The sequence below is a fragment of the Oryctolagus cuniculus genome, chromosome 10 (assembly GCF_051225735.1).
Source record: "Oryctolagus cuniculus isolate XC-2025 breed Fujian yellow rabbit chromosome 10, ASM5122573v1, whole genome shotgun sequence".
Taxonomy (NCBI): Eukaryota; Metazoa; Chordata; class Mammalia; order Lagomorpha; family Leporidae; genus Oryctolagus; species Oryctolagus cuniculus.
The window spans coordinates 116,198,042-116,213,569 of NC_142876.1; the positions used below are offsets into that span (position 1 = coordinate 116,198,042).

Consider the following 15,528-nt stretch of genomic DNA (forward strand, 5'->3'; position numbering starts at 1 on the left):
TTACTCGTTATTAACTATGTTTTGATTGTAGATATTGGGTTTATACTTTAGAGATAATGTTTATACATTTTTATTTCAAAATGTATTTCAAGATTTTAAACTCTCAGAAAAGCTGATGTCTTACCTTTCCTCTCCTTAATCTTGAGGTAGTTACTACTAATGGGAGTAAGAGAATAATGTCTTGAGGAGTTGAGATCTCTTTCAAAGAATTGGTTTGTTTCCTCTAAACTATCAAATTCAGGGTCATAGGAGCTAATGTTGTGGTGCAGCAAGTTAAGCCTCTGCTTATGACCCTGTCATCCTATATCTGGGTGCTTGTTCAAGTCCTGGCTGCTCTGCGTTCCATCCAGCTCCCTGCTAATACGCCTAGGAAAGCAGCAGAGGATGTACACGTACTTGGGTGCTTGTTACTCATGTGGGGGTCTAAGATCATAGGGCCAACATTGTGGCTTAATAGAAAAAATTGCTATCTGCGATGCTGGCATCCCGTATGGGCGCTTGGTTTGTGTCCCATCTGTTCTGATCCAGCTCTCTGCTAATGACCTGGGGAAAGCACTGGAAGATGGCCCAAGTGTTTGGACCCCTGCCATCCACATGGGGGACCTAGAGGACACTGCTGGCTCCTGGCTGTGGCCTGGCCATTGCGGCCATCTGGAGAGTGAACCAGCAAATGAATGATCCCCTCTGTCCCTTTCTCCCTCTGTCTTTGTAGCTCTGACTTTTGAATAAGTAAATAAAAAAATCTTTCTTAAAAAATAAAATTTATAGTCATAGAGGTATTCATAGTCATTTATTCTTTTAATAATATCTGTTATGTCACTACCAATGATCCCTCTTAATCTTTTTTTAAAAAGATTTATTTATTTGAAAGAGTTACAGAGAGAGGTAGAGAAAGAGGTATAGAGAGAGGGAGGGAGAGGTCTTACATCTGCTGGTTCATTCCCCAGATGCCCACAATGGCTGGAGCTGCGCTGATCTGAAGCCAGGAGCCAGGAATTTCTTCCGGGTCTCCCACGTGGGTGCAGGGGCCCAAGGACTTGGGCCATGTTCTTCTGCTTTCTCAGGCTATAGCGGAGAGCTGGATCGGAAGAGGAGCAGCCAGGACTAGAACCAGCACCCATATGGGATGCCAGTGCTTTAGGCCAGGGCTTTAACCCGCTGCACCACAGCACTACCCCTCCCCCCATTTTTTTTTTTTTATTTTTATTTTTTGACAGGCAGAGTGGACAGTGAGAGAGAGACAGACAGAGAGAAAGGTCTTCCTTTGCCGTTGGTTCACCCTCCAATGGCCGGCGCACCGCGCTGATCCGATGGCAGGAGCCAGGAGCCAGGTGCTTTTCCTGGTCTCCCATGGGGTGCAGGGCCCAAGCACCTGGGCCATCCTCCACTGCACTCCCTGGCCACAGCAGAGAGCTGGCCTGGAAGAGGGGCAACTGGGACAGAATCCGGCGCCCCAACCGGGACTAGAACCCGGTGTGCCGGCGCCGCTAGGCGGAGGATTAGCCTAGTGAGCCGCGGCGCCGGCCCTCCCCCCATTTTTGATATTGGTAATTTATGACTTCTTTATTTCTTGGTTAGCCTGGCTAGAAGTTTTGAATTTTATTATTCTTTTTATAAAACCAGCTTTTCCTTTATTTGGTTTTTCTTCACTGTGTTTCTATTGTTAATTTTATTGATTCCTGCTCTAATTTTTATTACTTCCTTCCATGTGATTTAGGTGTTTTTTTTGTTTGTTTGTCTTTTTTTTTTTTTTTGGACAGGCAGAGTGGACAGTGAGAGAGAGAGAGAGAGAGGTCTTCCTTTGCCATTGGTTCACCCTCCAATGGCCGCCACGGCCGGCGCGCTGTGGCCGGCGCACCGTGCTGATCCGAAGCCAGGAGCCAGGTGCTTCTCCTGGTCTCCCATGTGGGTGCAGGGCCCAAGCACTTGGGCCATCCTCCACTGCACTCCCAGGCCACAGCAGAGAGCTGGCCTGGAAGAGGGGCAACCGAGACAGAATCCAGCGCCCTGACCGGGACTAGAACCTGGTATGCCGGTGCCACAGGTGGAGGATTAGCCTATTGAGCCGCGGCACCAGCCGTGATTTAGGTTTAATTTGCTGTTTTTTTCTAGTTTCATAAGGTAGAAGCTTTAGTTCATTGATTTTAGGTGTTATTTTCTAACATAGTATTTAAAATTATAAATTTTTCTCTAACCAGTGTTTTAGCTGTATCTTATGAATGTTGATAAGCTGTATTTTCACTTATTGGAAATATTAAAGAATTTTCCTTTATACAATTAATTGGGATTATCTTGATATCTTTTGCTATTGATTTTAGTTTTACTTTGTTGCGATTGGTTATGTTTTTAATTTTTAAGGTTGGTTTTGTGGGCAGGATCTGGCTTTTTGTTTTTTAAACTAATTGATTTAGGGCCGGCACCGCAGTTCACTAGGCTAATCCTCCGCCTGCGGTGCCGGCATCCCGGGTTCTAGTCCCGGTTAGGGTGTCAGTTCTGTCCCGGTTGCTCCTCTTCCAGTCCAGCTCTCTGCCGTGGTCCGGGAGTGCAGTGAGGATGGCCCAGGTCCTTGGGCCCTGCACCCACATGGGAGACCAGGAAGAAGCACCTGGCTCCTGGCGCGGTACGCCAGCTGCAGCGTGCCAGCCGTAGCGGCCACTTGGGGGATGAACCAATGGAAAAAGGAAGACCTTTCTGTCTCTCTCTTTCTCTCTCTCATTGTCTAACTCTGTCAAAAAAAAAAAAAAAAAAAAAAACACCAAAACTATTTATTTGAAGGAGTAATAGTGACAGTGGGAGAGGGAGAGAAAGAGAGCGGGAAGAGATTTTCTATTTGCGGATTCACTCCTGAAGTGGGCACAATGCCCAGGGCTGGCCCAGGCTGAAGTCAGGAGTCAGGAGCCTCATCCAAGTTTCCCACATGGATGCAGAGGCCCAAGCACTTTAGCCATGCTACGCTACTGTCTCTGGCTTATTAGCAGGAAGCTGAATTGGAAGTGGAGCAGCTGGGATGCGAACCAGTGTTCGGGTGGTATGCTGGTGCCGTAGACAGCAGCTTAACCTGCTGCAACGCAGCACTGGCCCATGGCATGTCTTTTTAAATGTTCCATGTGTACTTGAAAAGAATGTGTATTCAATTGTTGTAGGATGGTGTATCATACAGCTGTCACCAAGCTTAAGATAGTGATGTTGCTCAACTATTGAGGTCACCTGTTGCCTTCCTAATTGTCTGCCTACTTGTTCTACCAGTTATTGAGAGCTGAATGTTCAAAGTCTATAATTATAATTGTGGATTTATCTATTTCCTCTGTCAAAATGCTGATTTGTCAGTTGTTCCATCATGTATTTTGAAGCTTTGAATTTACATGTAAACATATTTAGAATTCCAGTTTCTTCTTGGAGATTTGACCCATTTACCATATATAGAGCCCTTCTTATCCTTGGCATTATTTATTGTTTTGAAGTCTACTTTGCAATTAATTTGGCTCTACTATTTTTTTATTAATTTATTTGAGAGGTAGAGTTAGAGGGAGAGAGAGAAACATCATCCATCCACTAGCTCACTCCCCAGTAGGCCTCAATGTCTGTAGCTAGGCCAATCCAAAACCAGGAGCTAGGAACTTCTTCCAGGTCTCGCACGTGGGTTTAGGGGCCTAAGGACTAGCGCTGTCTTCTGCTTTCCCGGCCGTAGCAGAGAGCTGTATTGGAAGAGGAGCAGCCAGGATATGAACTGGTACCTACATGGGATGGCAGCAACACTGCAGGGGAGACTTAGCCTACTACACCCCAGCACTGGCCCCACCTTATTTTGTTTTTGTTTTTTAAACAATTTTATTTCTGGGGCTGGCGCCATGGCTCACTTGGTTAATCCTCTGCCTGCGGTGCTGGCATCCCATATGGGTGCCGGGTTCTAGTCCTGGTTGCTCCTCTTCCATTCCAGCTCTCTGCTGTGGCCTGGGAGGGCAGTGGAGGATGGCCCAAGTGGTTGGGCCCCCACACCCGCTTGGGAGACCAGGAGGAAGCACCTGGCTCCTAGCTTCGGATCGGCACAGCGCTGGCCGTAGCGGCCACTTGGAGAGTGAATCAACGGAGGGGAGACCTTTCTGTCTATGACTCTGTCAGATAAGTAAAAAAAATATATATATATTTCTTTGAGAAGTAGAGTGAGCAAGTGGGCATGTTGAGTGCTCCTCCCTCTGCTTGTTCACTTCATAGTTGCCAGCAGGCACTGACTGTACTGGGCTGGGGCCAAAGCTGGGAGCTGAGAATTCACTTGAGGTCTCCTATGTCAGTGGCAGGAGCTCAGTCATTTAAGCCATCACTGCTATTCCCAAGGTCTGGGTTTGCAGGAACCTGGTGTCAGGAGCCAGAGGTGTGTTTCATATCCAAGCACCTAAAATGGGTTGTGGATATCTTAACTGCCTCTTGGCTGCTTGGCTAAACACCCATTCCATATTACGTTTCTTTCTTTTCTTCTTTTTCCTCTTCCTCCTCCTCCTCCTCCTCCTTCTCCCACTCCCCCTCTTCCCTTCTCTTCCTCTTCATCCTCCTCTTCTGCTTTTCTTCATCTTCAATTGATGTTGTAAATTTTCCCCATTGTTTTCTTGATCTCCTTTCCACATCTTTCTATTTAGTGTGCTTCTTGTAGATAGTATCTGTATTTCTTGACCTTGCTTCTTTATACACTCAATCTATTTTTTAACTGGTGCATTGAAACTGTTCACATTTAAAGTAATTATTAATATATAAAGTTTACTATCTTGCTAGCTTTTTTTTTTTTAAGATTTATTTATTTATTTAAAAGTCAGAGTTACACAGAGAGAGAGGTCTTCCACTGGTTCCCTCCCCAGATGACCACAACGGCCGGAGCTGTGCCAATCCGAAGCCAGGAGCCAGAAGCTTCTTGCGGGTCTCCCACATGGGTGCAGGGGCCCAAGGACTTGTACCATCTTCTACTGCTTTCCCACATAGCAGAGAGCTGGATTGGAAGTGGAGCAGCAGGGTCTTGAACCGGCACCAATATGGGATACTGCTATTGCAGGGTGGATTTACCCACTAAGCTACAGTGCTGGCCCTGCTAGCTGTTTTCTATTTGTTGGGCTTTTTTTGCTTTTTCTTTTATAACTTTCTCTGGTGCAAATTGACCTTTTTAAAACAAATTTTCTATTTTATCTGCTTAATTTATTTTTTTTAAAGACTTACTTTATTTATTTGAAAGGCAAAGTTACAGAGAGGCAGAGAGAGAGAGAAAGAAAAAAGAAAGAAAATGTCTTTCATCCTCTGGTTCACTCTCCAAATGGCCGCAATGGCTGGAGCTATGATGATTGGAAGCCAGGAGCTTCTTCCGGGTCTTCCATGTGGGTGCAGGGGCTCAAGGACTAGGGCCATCTTCTGCTTTCCCAGGCCATAGCAGAGAGCTGGATCGAAATTGGAGCCACCGGGGCTCAAGCTGGCATCCCTATGGAATGTTGGCACTGCAGGTGGCAGCTTAACCTGCTGTGCCACAGCCCCAGGCCCTATTTAATTTCTTCAGATACTATGAATTTTTACTTCAAGATATTTGTGGAAAATTGGAATTAAAAGGTAGGTTGTTTTGATGCACAAAAGTTTATAAATTCATAATATGAGGGATCTTCAAATTCTTCAGGAAAATGTATATTATGAAAAATTATGTATAGGTTTTGAAATAAAATGAATATATTTTTTAATTCAGTTTTTTGAACTTTTTGAAGTACTGTTAATTTACCACTTCACTTGTAGCATATCATAGGTTTTCAGTTTTTTTCCTGTGTCGTCATTGTTTTATGTTACATTTGTGATACATACACAACACATCATTATTATTACTTGAAACAGTTATCCTTTTAGAGAAGGTAAATATACAAAAGTATTTTTTGTCATTCATTTTAGACCAAAATTCTCCCTTTAATATTTATTGTAAAATTTATGTACTTGAAGGCCGGCGCAGCAGCTCACTAGGCTAATCCTCCGCCTTGCGGCGCCGGCACACCGGGTTCTAGTCCCAGTCGGAGCGCCAGATTTTGTCCCGGTTGCCCCTCTTCCAGGCCAGCTCTCTGCTGTGGCCCGGGAGTGCAGTGGAGGATGGCCCAAGTGCTTGGGCCTTGCACCCCATGGGAGACCAGGATAAGTACCTGGCTCCTGCCATCGGATCAGCGCGGTGCGCCGGCTGCAGCGCGCCAGCCGTGGCGGCCATTGGAGGGTGAACCAACGGCAAAAGGAAGACCTTTCTCTCTGTCTGTCTCTCTTTCACTGTCCACTCTGCCTGTCAAAAAAAAAAAAAAATGTATTTGAAAGGCAGAGTTAGAGTAAGGGAGAAGGAGAGGGAGAGATTTTCTATCCACTGTTATACTCCTCACGTGGCTGTGATGGTCTGGGCCAGGCCAAAACCAGTAGCCTGAAAATCCATCCAGGTCTCCCATGTGGGTGGCAGGAGCTCAAGCACTTGAGCCATCGTCCACTGCTTTCCTAGGTGTGTTAGCAGGGAGCTGGTTCGGAAGTGAAGCAGGCAGAACTCCATCCAGTACTCAAATGGGAAGCCAGTGTTACAGGCTAGAGCTTAACCCACCATGCCACGGTGCTGCCCTGCCTTTGGTATCTCTTACAGAATAGTTCTGCTGGCAGTGAATTACCTGTTTTTGCTTGTCTGGGAAAATCTTTATTTCTTGTTTACTTATGAAGGATGTTTTTACAGACTGTAGAATACTGGGTAGGCAGGTTTTTTTGTTCAATTACTTTAAAATTGTCATTTGCCATCTTACTTGTAAAGTTTATATAGGGAGTTTTTTGTAACCCTTATTCTTACTCCTCTATATGTAAAGTGTTTTTTTCTCTCTGCCTGTCTTCAAGAATTTTCTCTTCACTTTTGCCTTTCAATCATTTGTATATAATAAGCCTTGGCTTGTTTTATCCTGTTAAGTGTTTTTGGAGTTTTTGGAGTTCTTCTCATTAATTTTGATAAGTTCTAAACCATTCAGGTATTTTTCTGCTCTGTTTATTTTTCTGGGCTTTAAGTACATGTATGTTGCAGTGCTTGAAATTTTCCCACAGTACTTGGATGTTCTCCAAGGAAGATTCATTTTCCTCTTTCTGTTGTAGTTTGGGTAATTCTTGATAGCCTGTTGTCAAGTTCACTGATTGTTTTTTTTCAGCTGTACCAAGTCTACTTTTTCAGTATGTATATAATCACCTGTGAAAGGCATTTGTTTTTTGTTACTATGTTTACTGTTCAGTATTTTCACTTGAGTCTTATAATTTCCATTTTGGTATGAAATTACCTGTCTGATCACACATGTCATCTGCCTTTACCGTGTTCATCAGGTTTTAGATTCCCTGTTGGGAAATTTAAAATTTCTGGAATATGTGTAACTGGCTCTAATGATTGCTTTGTCTCTTCAGGCTTTTTTTTTTTTTTTTTTTTTTTTTTTTTATTACTGTCTTTGGTAAGCATCATAGAAATAGAGCAACCTCTACTTCTACCTTTGTTCAACAAAAAAATCAGGAGTTTTGTTGTTGTTGAAATATGAAAGTAGTGTATACTATAGGAGATACTGAGGTAAATATTTAATGTGCTTGGAGAAAATTACAGGTCTCCTTCTGCCAGTCTTTTAAGGTGCGGATTTATGTTAATGTTCAGAATGGGCTGTTTGATGTTTACTGTTGCTATAGTTACTGGAGTTGATTGTGTTTCTATGGGAACCAGAAGCTTCATCTTAACCTAGTAATACCTTGCTTATGTCTGCTTGACTCTGCTGTCTTTGTAGCTCTCTCAGCTCTGTTGCATTGTTATATTTCAAAACTTTGTTAGGTGGTGGTAGGGGGTGGGGATAGTGCTACAGTGTTTTGATAAAGTCTCAGTTAGAACCTGTGTCCCGTGTAAGGCCTTCCCAAGGCAATACCCCCCCCACCCCTGGTGAGGATTCAGCCCTGTCCTCAGGCTTAGGTTTCTTAAGCCCCATTACCTTCTCCTGCATATCAGAGGTGGTGCTGCAGGTATCTCTCCAGCCTTAGCTGTTGCTCTAGACCTGCTGGATTGCCAGAGTCTCTGCAGGAGAGAGTGCAGGAAGTGTGATTCCCTGACTGTGTGAACCTTAGGAATCCACAGCACGTGGAGACAGTGTACTCTGTATCATTTCAACCTTTTGAAAAATTAGTGAAACTTGTCTTAGGATGCAGTTTGAAGGGAGAGTTACAGAGAGGAAGAGAGAGAGCAAGAGCTTCCGTTCGCTGGTTCACTCCGCAAATGACCACATCTGCCGGGGCTGGGCCAAGCCAGAGGCAGAAGCCAGGAGATTCTTCAGGGTCTCCCACTTGGGTTCAGGGACCCAAACACTGGGGCCATCTGCTGCTGCTTTCCCAGGCACATAGCAGGGAATTGGATCAGAAGTGGAGCAGTGGGGATGCTGGCACTGCAGACAGTGGGTTACCCCGCTGCCTCAGCACTGGCCCAGGCAATGGTTGTCAGTGATACCTGTGCTTGCAGGAGCATTCTGCAGTTAGTGGGTTCTGTGTCATGTTAGTGTCTACTTAGGTTTAGTTTGTTAATCATAGTATTTGAATTATATTTCTGCCCCTTTCTCAGTCATTTGCTCTATTAGCTATTGAGAGACATATTTGAAATTTTCCCATTGTGATTATGGATTTTTTGGTCATTTCTCTTGTCATTCTGGTAAGGTTCTTTTCTGCTTTATATTATTTGGAGGCTATTATTACATACATGCAAATTTAAAATTGTATCTTCTGATAAATTGCAACTGTAGTTTTATGAAGTATATTTTTGTAAATGCTTTTTAGCATTAAAATCTGCTTGGAATACTATTAATATAGCATGTTTTCTTTTAGTTTGTGCTTTTTTTCTGCTGCTTTTTACTCTTAACTACTTCATATTGTTATCTTTTAAATATGATTCTTGTAAACACTACAAAGATTAGGTTTTGATTTTTATTTTGTATTATCTTTGTCTCTAGGCTAATTTACATTTAATGTAATTACTGATATATTTGGGTTTACATTTAACACCTTACGTTTTGCTTTTTATGTATTTTACTTGGTCTGTGATCTTGTTTTCTCCTTTTTTGGATTTCCTTTTTTGGATTTATTTGAGTATTTTAATTCTGCCTTTTCTTTCTGTTAATGTGATTCTCCCCACGGAGAACATAATTGCCAGTTACCTATCCATCATTCCAGAATGATATTATCTGTCCTCTCTCTCATTTTTATTTTTTATTTTTGTTTATTTATTTATTTTTAAAGATTTGTTTATCTTGAAAGAGTTACACAGAGAAGGAAATGCAGAGAGAGAGAGGTCTTCCATCTGCTGGTTCACACCCCAATTGGCCGGAGCTGTGCCGATCCGAAGCCAGGAGCCAGGAGCTTCTTCTGGATCTCCCACGAGGGTGCAGGGGCCCAAGGACTTGGGCTATTTACTACTGCCTTCCCAGGCCATAGCAGAGAGCTAAATCAGAAGCAGAGCAGCTGGGACTGGAACCAGCCCCGATATGGGATGCTGGGACTGCAGGCAGCAGCTTTACCTGCTACCCCCACAACACTGGCCACTCTCTCATTTTTAAATACTAGCATTATATATATATATACATATATATATATATATGTCTGTACTTTGCATTTTTATGGAAGTCAGTATAGTTTTTTTTAATTTGCCGTTTCAGATTACTTGGTGCTTTTCCATCTTTTTTTTTTTTTTTGCCAGGCAGAGTTAGACAGAGAGAGAGACAGAGAGAGTTACAGACAGTGAGAGAGAGACAGAGAGAAAGGTCTTCCTTCTGTTGGTTCACTCCAAAAATGGTCGCAACGGCCAGGCTGCACCGATTCGAAGCCAAGAGCCAGGTGCTTCTTCCTGGTCTCCCATGCGGGTGCAGGGGCCCAAGCACTTGGGCCATCCATCCTCCACTGCCCTCCCAGGCCACAGCAGAGAGCTAGACTGGAAGAGGAGTAACCGGGACTAGAACCTGGTGCCCAGATGGGATGGCAGCGCAGCAGGCAGAGTATTCACCAAGTGAGCCACGGTGCCGGCCCCCTTTTTTTTGAGTAGTACAACAACCTTGGAATTCTGCAACTCCAATATGCTCTTACTATATATTTCCATTTCCTAAGCATTTAAAACCCCATGACAAGTTATTAGTGCTTTAATAATTCAGTCTCATGTATATGTCTTTAAAATATTTAAAGATTATTATCTACCTATCTGATAGGCAGAGAGATTTCTAGAGAGAAAGAGACAGAGCCGGTGCCGTGGCTCACTAGGCTAATCCTCCGCCTTGTGGCGCCAGCACACCAGGTTCTTTCTAGTCCCGATCGGAGCGCCAGATTCTGTCCCAGTTGCCCCTCCTCCAGGCCAGCTCTCTGCTGTGGCCAGGGAGTGCAGTGGAGGATGGCCCAGGTGCTTGGGCCCTGCACCCTATGGGAGACCAGGAGAAGCACCTGGCTCCTGCCATCGGATCAGCGCGGCGTGCCGGCCGCGGTGGCCATTGGAGGGTGAACCAACGGCAAAGGAAGACCTTTCTCTCTGTCTCTCTCTCTCACTGTCCACTCTGCCTGTCCAAAAAAAAAAAAAAAAAAGAAAGAAAAAAAAAAAGGAAAGAAAGAGAAACAGAATAGAAAGGGCTCCTATCCACTTGTTCACTGCCCCAAATAAGTACTTGTAATTTGGCTGGGTTGAAGCCAAAGCCCAGAACTGGAAAGTCAATCCAGGTCTCTCAGGGGTGGGAGGGGTCCAGTTACTTGAGCCATTATTTCAGGGTCTTTGTTAAAACAGAAAGCTGGAGTCTGGTTGGAGTCCATGTGGAATCTGGTTTCCCTGTTATGGGATGTGGGCATCCACACTATTTCCCTGGTGTGGTAGGTTATGAATTGGGGGTAGGTCAACTAGATAATTGTTTAGGGAAAATCAAGCAAATGCCAGCAGATGAGAAAAGCCTCTGTTGTCAAGAAGGGAAGGACAGAGAGAAACTATGCCTGTTGTTTTGTTTTTGTTTTTATTTTTTCAGTATTTCTGGAAAACGTTTGACAGTTGTGAATAGGGAGCATTCATACTAGGATGTTTACTAAGAACGGTAGGAAAAGGGATTTCAGAAGATTCAGAGGAAAGTTAGACTTTTTTGAGTAAATTTTTCCAGTGGTTTAAGTGAAATGTGAGAGAAAGGAAAAATGAAATTTCATTGTTGTAAAATCTTGGACCAAGATTGGTAAATGACAGGGAAATATTTATGAAAACAACAGTAGGCCGGTGCCGCGGCTCACTAGGCTAATCCTCCGCCTGCGGCGCCGATACCCCAGGTTCTAGTCCCGGTTGGGGTGTCAGTTCTGTCCCAGTTGCCCCTCTTCCAGTCCAGCTCTCTGCTGTGGCCTGGGAGGGCAGTGGAGGATGGCCCAAGTGCTTGGGCCCTGCACCCACATGGGAGACCAGGATAAGCACCTGGCTCCTGGCTTCGGATCGGCGCTGCGTGCCAGCCATATTGGCCATTTGGGAGGTGAACCAACGGAAAAGGAAGACCTTTCTCTCTGTCTCTCTCTTTCTCTCTCACTGTCTAACTCTGCCTGTCAAAAAAAAAAAAAAAAAAAAAAAAAGAAAAGAAAAGAAAAAATAACAATAGTGAAACAACTAAGTTGTATAAGATGGAAGAAGTAAGGGACTTCTTCTCAAGGCTGGATGTAAGGAAGAAGTTCTCAAAAGGTCTCAGGGGAGCCTGTGAGGTTGGCCAAGGGCAGCAAAGGTGTTGTTGAGCTAGATGAAGCACGCATGCCATTTCATTGTTGAAATAAGAGGCAGGGGAATGAAGTGATTGAGTTTTTTAAGTAAATTTTCTAGTGATAGCTATAAACATAAATGCCTGCACCAAGGTCAGTTTTGTCAGATGCCTTTTTTCAGAATGTATCAGGATGGTATGAAGAATTTCTTTTGGCTCTTCAGTATTTTTTGTGTGTTCATTGCTTTCCATTTACTTTTTAATGACCTGTTCCCAGTCATACCTCTGGACTCTTCTTTATCACTTTTTTCCCCTTTTTTATAAATTATTGTAAATTCCTTACCGTTTCTGTTTATGATCTTTCCCTCCTCCAGTGCATCTCTCAGGACATTGGTTTGTTCTTCTTGAAATGCCCTATGGGGGCCGGCGCTATGGCACAGTAGGTTAATCGTCTGCCTGCAGCACCGGCATCCCTTATGGGTGCCAGTTCTGGTCTCAGCTGCTCCTCTTCCAGTCCAGCTCTGCTATGGCCTGGAAAGCAGTGGAGGATGGCCCAAGCCCTTGGGCCCCTGCACCCCCGTGGGAGACCTGGAGGAAGCCGTTGCAGCCATTTGGGGAATGAACCAGCGGACCGAAGACCTTTCTCTTTGTCTCTCCCTCTTACTGTCTGTTACTCTGCCTCTCAAATAAATAAAATCTTTAAAAAAAAAAATCCCTATGCACTGAGAAACTTTTAGTGGCTCATTGTCTTCTATAGACTTCTTTTGATTTTAACTTTTTCAGCTGTAAATTGAGGATAATTGGTGTTGCAAGGTGGTTGTGAAGATTAGAGATAATATATGGAAGTCACCTCGGTGCAATTTTAATGCTTGACATATACAAACACTCAATAAATAATTATCTTAGCATTCAGAGGCCTCTTTAACTTTCCAACCTTACCCATTCAGTCTTATTTTCCTTACTCATGTGTACCACTAGGGCCAGTGTTGTGGCACAGCAGGTTAATCCTCTCTTGCTATGCTGCAGTCCCATATCCAAGCACTGGTTTGAGTTCTAGGTGCTCTGCTTCTGATCCAGCTCCTTGCTAATGTGCCTGGGAAGGCAGTGGAAGCTGGCCCAGACTTGATCGTTGTAGTCATTTAGGGGATAAACTAGCAGATGGAAGATCTTTATCTCAGTGTCTCCCTACTTCTCTGTTGCTCTCCTTTCAAATAAGTAAATCTTAAAAAGAAATGTGTACCACTGGTAGGGTACATGGACTCTATACTGGTTCCCATCAGAGATGGTGTGTTTATTGCTATTCTGAGTGGAAGGCTTGGTCTATGTGTTTGTGTGTGTGTTTGTTTATATGTCTATATGTAGATTGATTTCTTTGAAAGGCAGAGTTAGGGAGAGACAGAGAGATGACTTGCAATGGCTGGAGCTGGGCTGGTCCAAAAGGCAGGAGCCACAAATTTCTTTCCAGTCTCCTACATGGGTATCAGGGGCCCAAGGTCTTGCTTTCCTAGGCACATTAGAAAAGAGCTGGATCAGAAGTGGAACAGTCCCAGCTATTGGGGCCAATCGGGGAGTGAACCAGCGGATGGAAGACCTCTCCCTCTGTTTGCCTCTCCTTCTTTCTCTGTGCAACTCAGACTTTCAAATAAATAATTTTTTTTTTTTTTTTAAGTGGAGCAGCCTACACGCGAACCAGTGCCCATATGGGATGCTGTCATAGCTGGTGGCATCTGTACCTGCCATTCCACAGCGCCGGTCCCTTGGCCTATATCTTTCTGTTTATTCAGTTTTCTTCTTGAGACCTCATGAAGGTTATCAAGCTTCCCAACAAACAGCCCTGACTTCCTGACTTTGGATGGTCATTGCAGTCTTGCTCACCAACTTCAGCACTTGATGATACTGTTTTGTACTGTTTTTATGTTTCAAGTGTGTAAAGCTGCTCTGCTAGATTGGTTTCTCTGAGGGCAAGATCATATTTGGTGTGTATAATGTTGGCTACGTAACAGATATCTCAGAAATACTTATCTAATGAAATTACTTCTCTGATAATGGCCATTAAAAGACACTTTCAAGGGGGAATTTCTTTTTTGGTACATTTTGATTCTCAATTGTACATGGTAGATAGTTTTTAGAATTACCTTTGAATAAAAAAATTGCAGATTATCATTTGAACTACTTGAAAAATATAAAATTGTGTTTTTTATATACTTGTTTTTCATACTATAAGATTAGAATCAAAAGCATGTTTATTCCTTATTCAGTTTTTTGTTAAAATATTCATTGCAACCTGTAACTTGTGCCACTTTATTTCTTTGAGTTTTTTTTTTTTTAAGATTCATTTATTTATTTTAGAAGCAGAGTTCCAGATAGAGAGAGAGAGATGTGTTCCATCTGCTGGGTCACTACCCAAGTGGCCGCATCAGCCCCAGCTAGGTGGATCCAAAGCCAGGAGCCAGGAACTTCCTCTGGGTCTCCCATGTAGGGTGCAAGGGCCCAAGTACTTCGGTCATCTTCTGCTATCCTAGACCACTAGCAGAAAGCTGGATCTGAACTGGAGAGGCTGGGACTTGAACCAGCACCCATTTGGGATGCTGGCACTGCAAGTGGAGATGTAACCTGCTGCACCACAGTGCTGGCCCCCTACAATTTTTTGTTTGTTTGTTTGTTTTGAAGATTTATTTTCTTATTTGAAAGTCAAAGCCAACAGAGAAAGGAGAGGGGGCAGTCAGAGAGATCTTTGATCTGCTGGTTCATTCCCTAGATGGCCACAACAGCCGGAGTCAGGAGTTTCATTGGGGTTGTCACATGAGCACAGGGGCTCAAGTACCCAGGCCATCTTCCCCTGCCTTCCCAGGTACACTAGCAGGGGCTGGATGGGAAGTGGAGCAGCCAGGACTGGAATCAGCAGCCATAAGGGATACCAGCAATGCAGCATGGCTCTACCCACTATGCCACAGCACCAGTCCCCACTTTATTTTTAAGCATTGACAAGTTAATATTATTTTTCCAAATATCTTTATTGATTTTAGTTTTTCTTGATTACATGTTTGAAAAATTAGAAAACATTGAAAAGTACTGGAAAAAAATTATCCTACTTCTACCATTAGGAAATGAGGGCTGTTAACATTTTATTGTATACATCTGCAGTTATATTTCTGTGTATCTGTGAGAGAGAAACTTCCCCCTTTAGTGTCTTACTTTGTAATTCTTCATATTTGCTTTTCAGCTTTTTTCTTAAAAGGATTCCTGTATAACTTCGAAGTACTTGAGGAAGAACAATGAAGGCAAGTATCCAACTCTTCATAGTCAGTAGAATTGTCTTGGTTCAGCTCTCTCCTATGGCCTGGGAAAGCAGTGGAAGATGGCCCAAGTCCTTGGGCCCCTGCACCTGCATGGGAGACCTGGAAGAAGCTCCTGGCTCCGGGCTTTGGATCTGCTCAGCTCTGGCCATTGTGGCCATTTAGGGAGTGAACCATCAGATGGAAGACTCACTCACACTCTCTCAGTCTCTCCCTCCCTCCCTCCCTCCCTCCCCCTCCCTCCCCTCCCTCCCTCCCTCCCTCCCTCTCTGCCTGTTTGTGACTCTGCCTTTAAAATAAATTAATCTTAAAAAAAAAAAAAAAAAGTTGTGGTTCATGGCCAAACCAAAAAGATTGGATTACTACATCTATCAAAAAGCTAAAAAATTGGCCCTGTGCTGTGGTGACAGCAGGTTAAACTGCAACTTGAGATGAGGCATCCCATGTTGGATTACAGATGCAAGTCTCTGCTGCCTGCTCTGATTCAGATCTCTGCTAATGGCGCTGGGAAG

At 43.8% G+C, this 15,528-nt stretch overlaps 1 protein-coding gene across 16 annotated transcripts in view; it reads left to right on the forward strand.

Annotated features, from left to right (window-relative positions):
- The window catches only part of TMCC1 (transmembrane and coiled-coil domain family 1), a 223,321-nt gene that overhangs the window by 53,902 nt on the left and 153,891 nt on the right, over positions 1-15,528 (forward strand). For 12 of the 16 annotated variants that reach the window (XM_089306611.1, XM_051851756.3, XM_070051067.2 and 9 more), the window contains one exon: positions 14,944-15,001. The exons of the other annotated variants lie outside the window; for them this stretch is intronic. The gene's annotated coding sequence lies outside the window, so the exon portion shown is untranslated. The remainder of the gene's footprint in view (positions 1-14,943; positions 15,002-15,528) is intronic. 16 annotated transcript variants of the gene reach the window in all.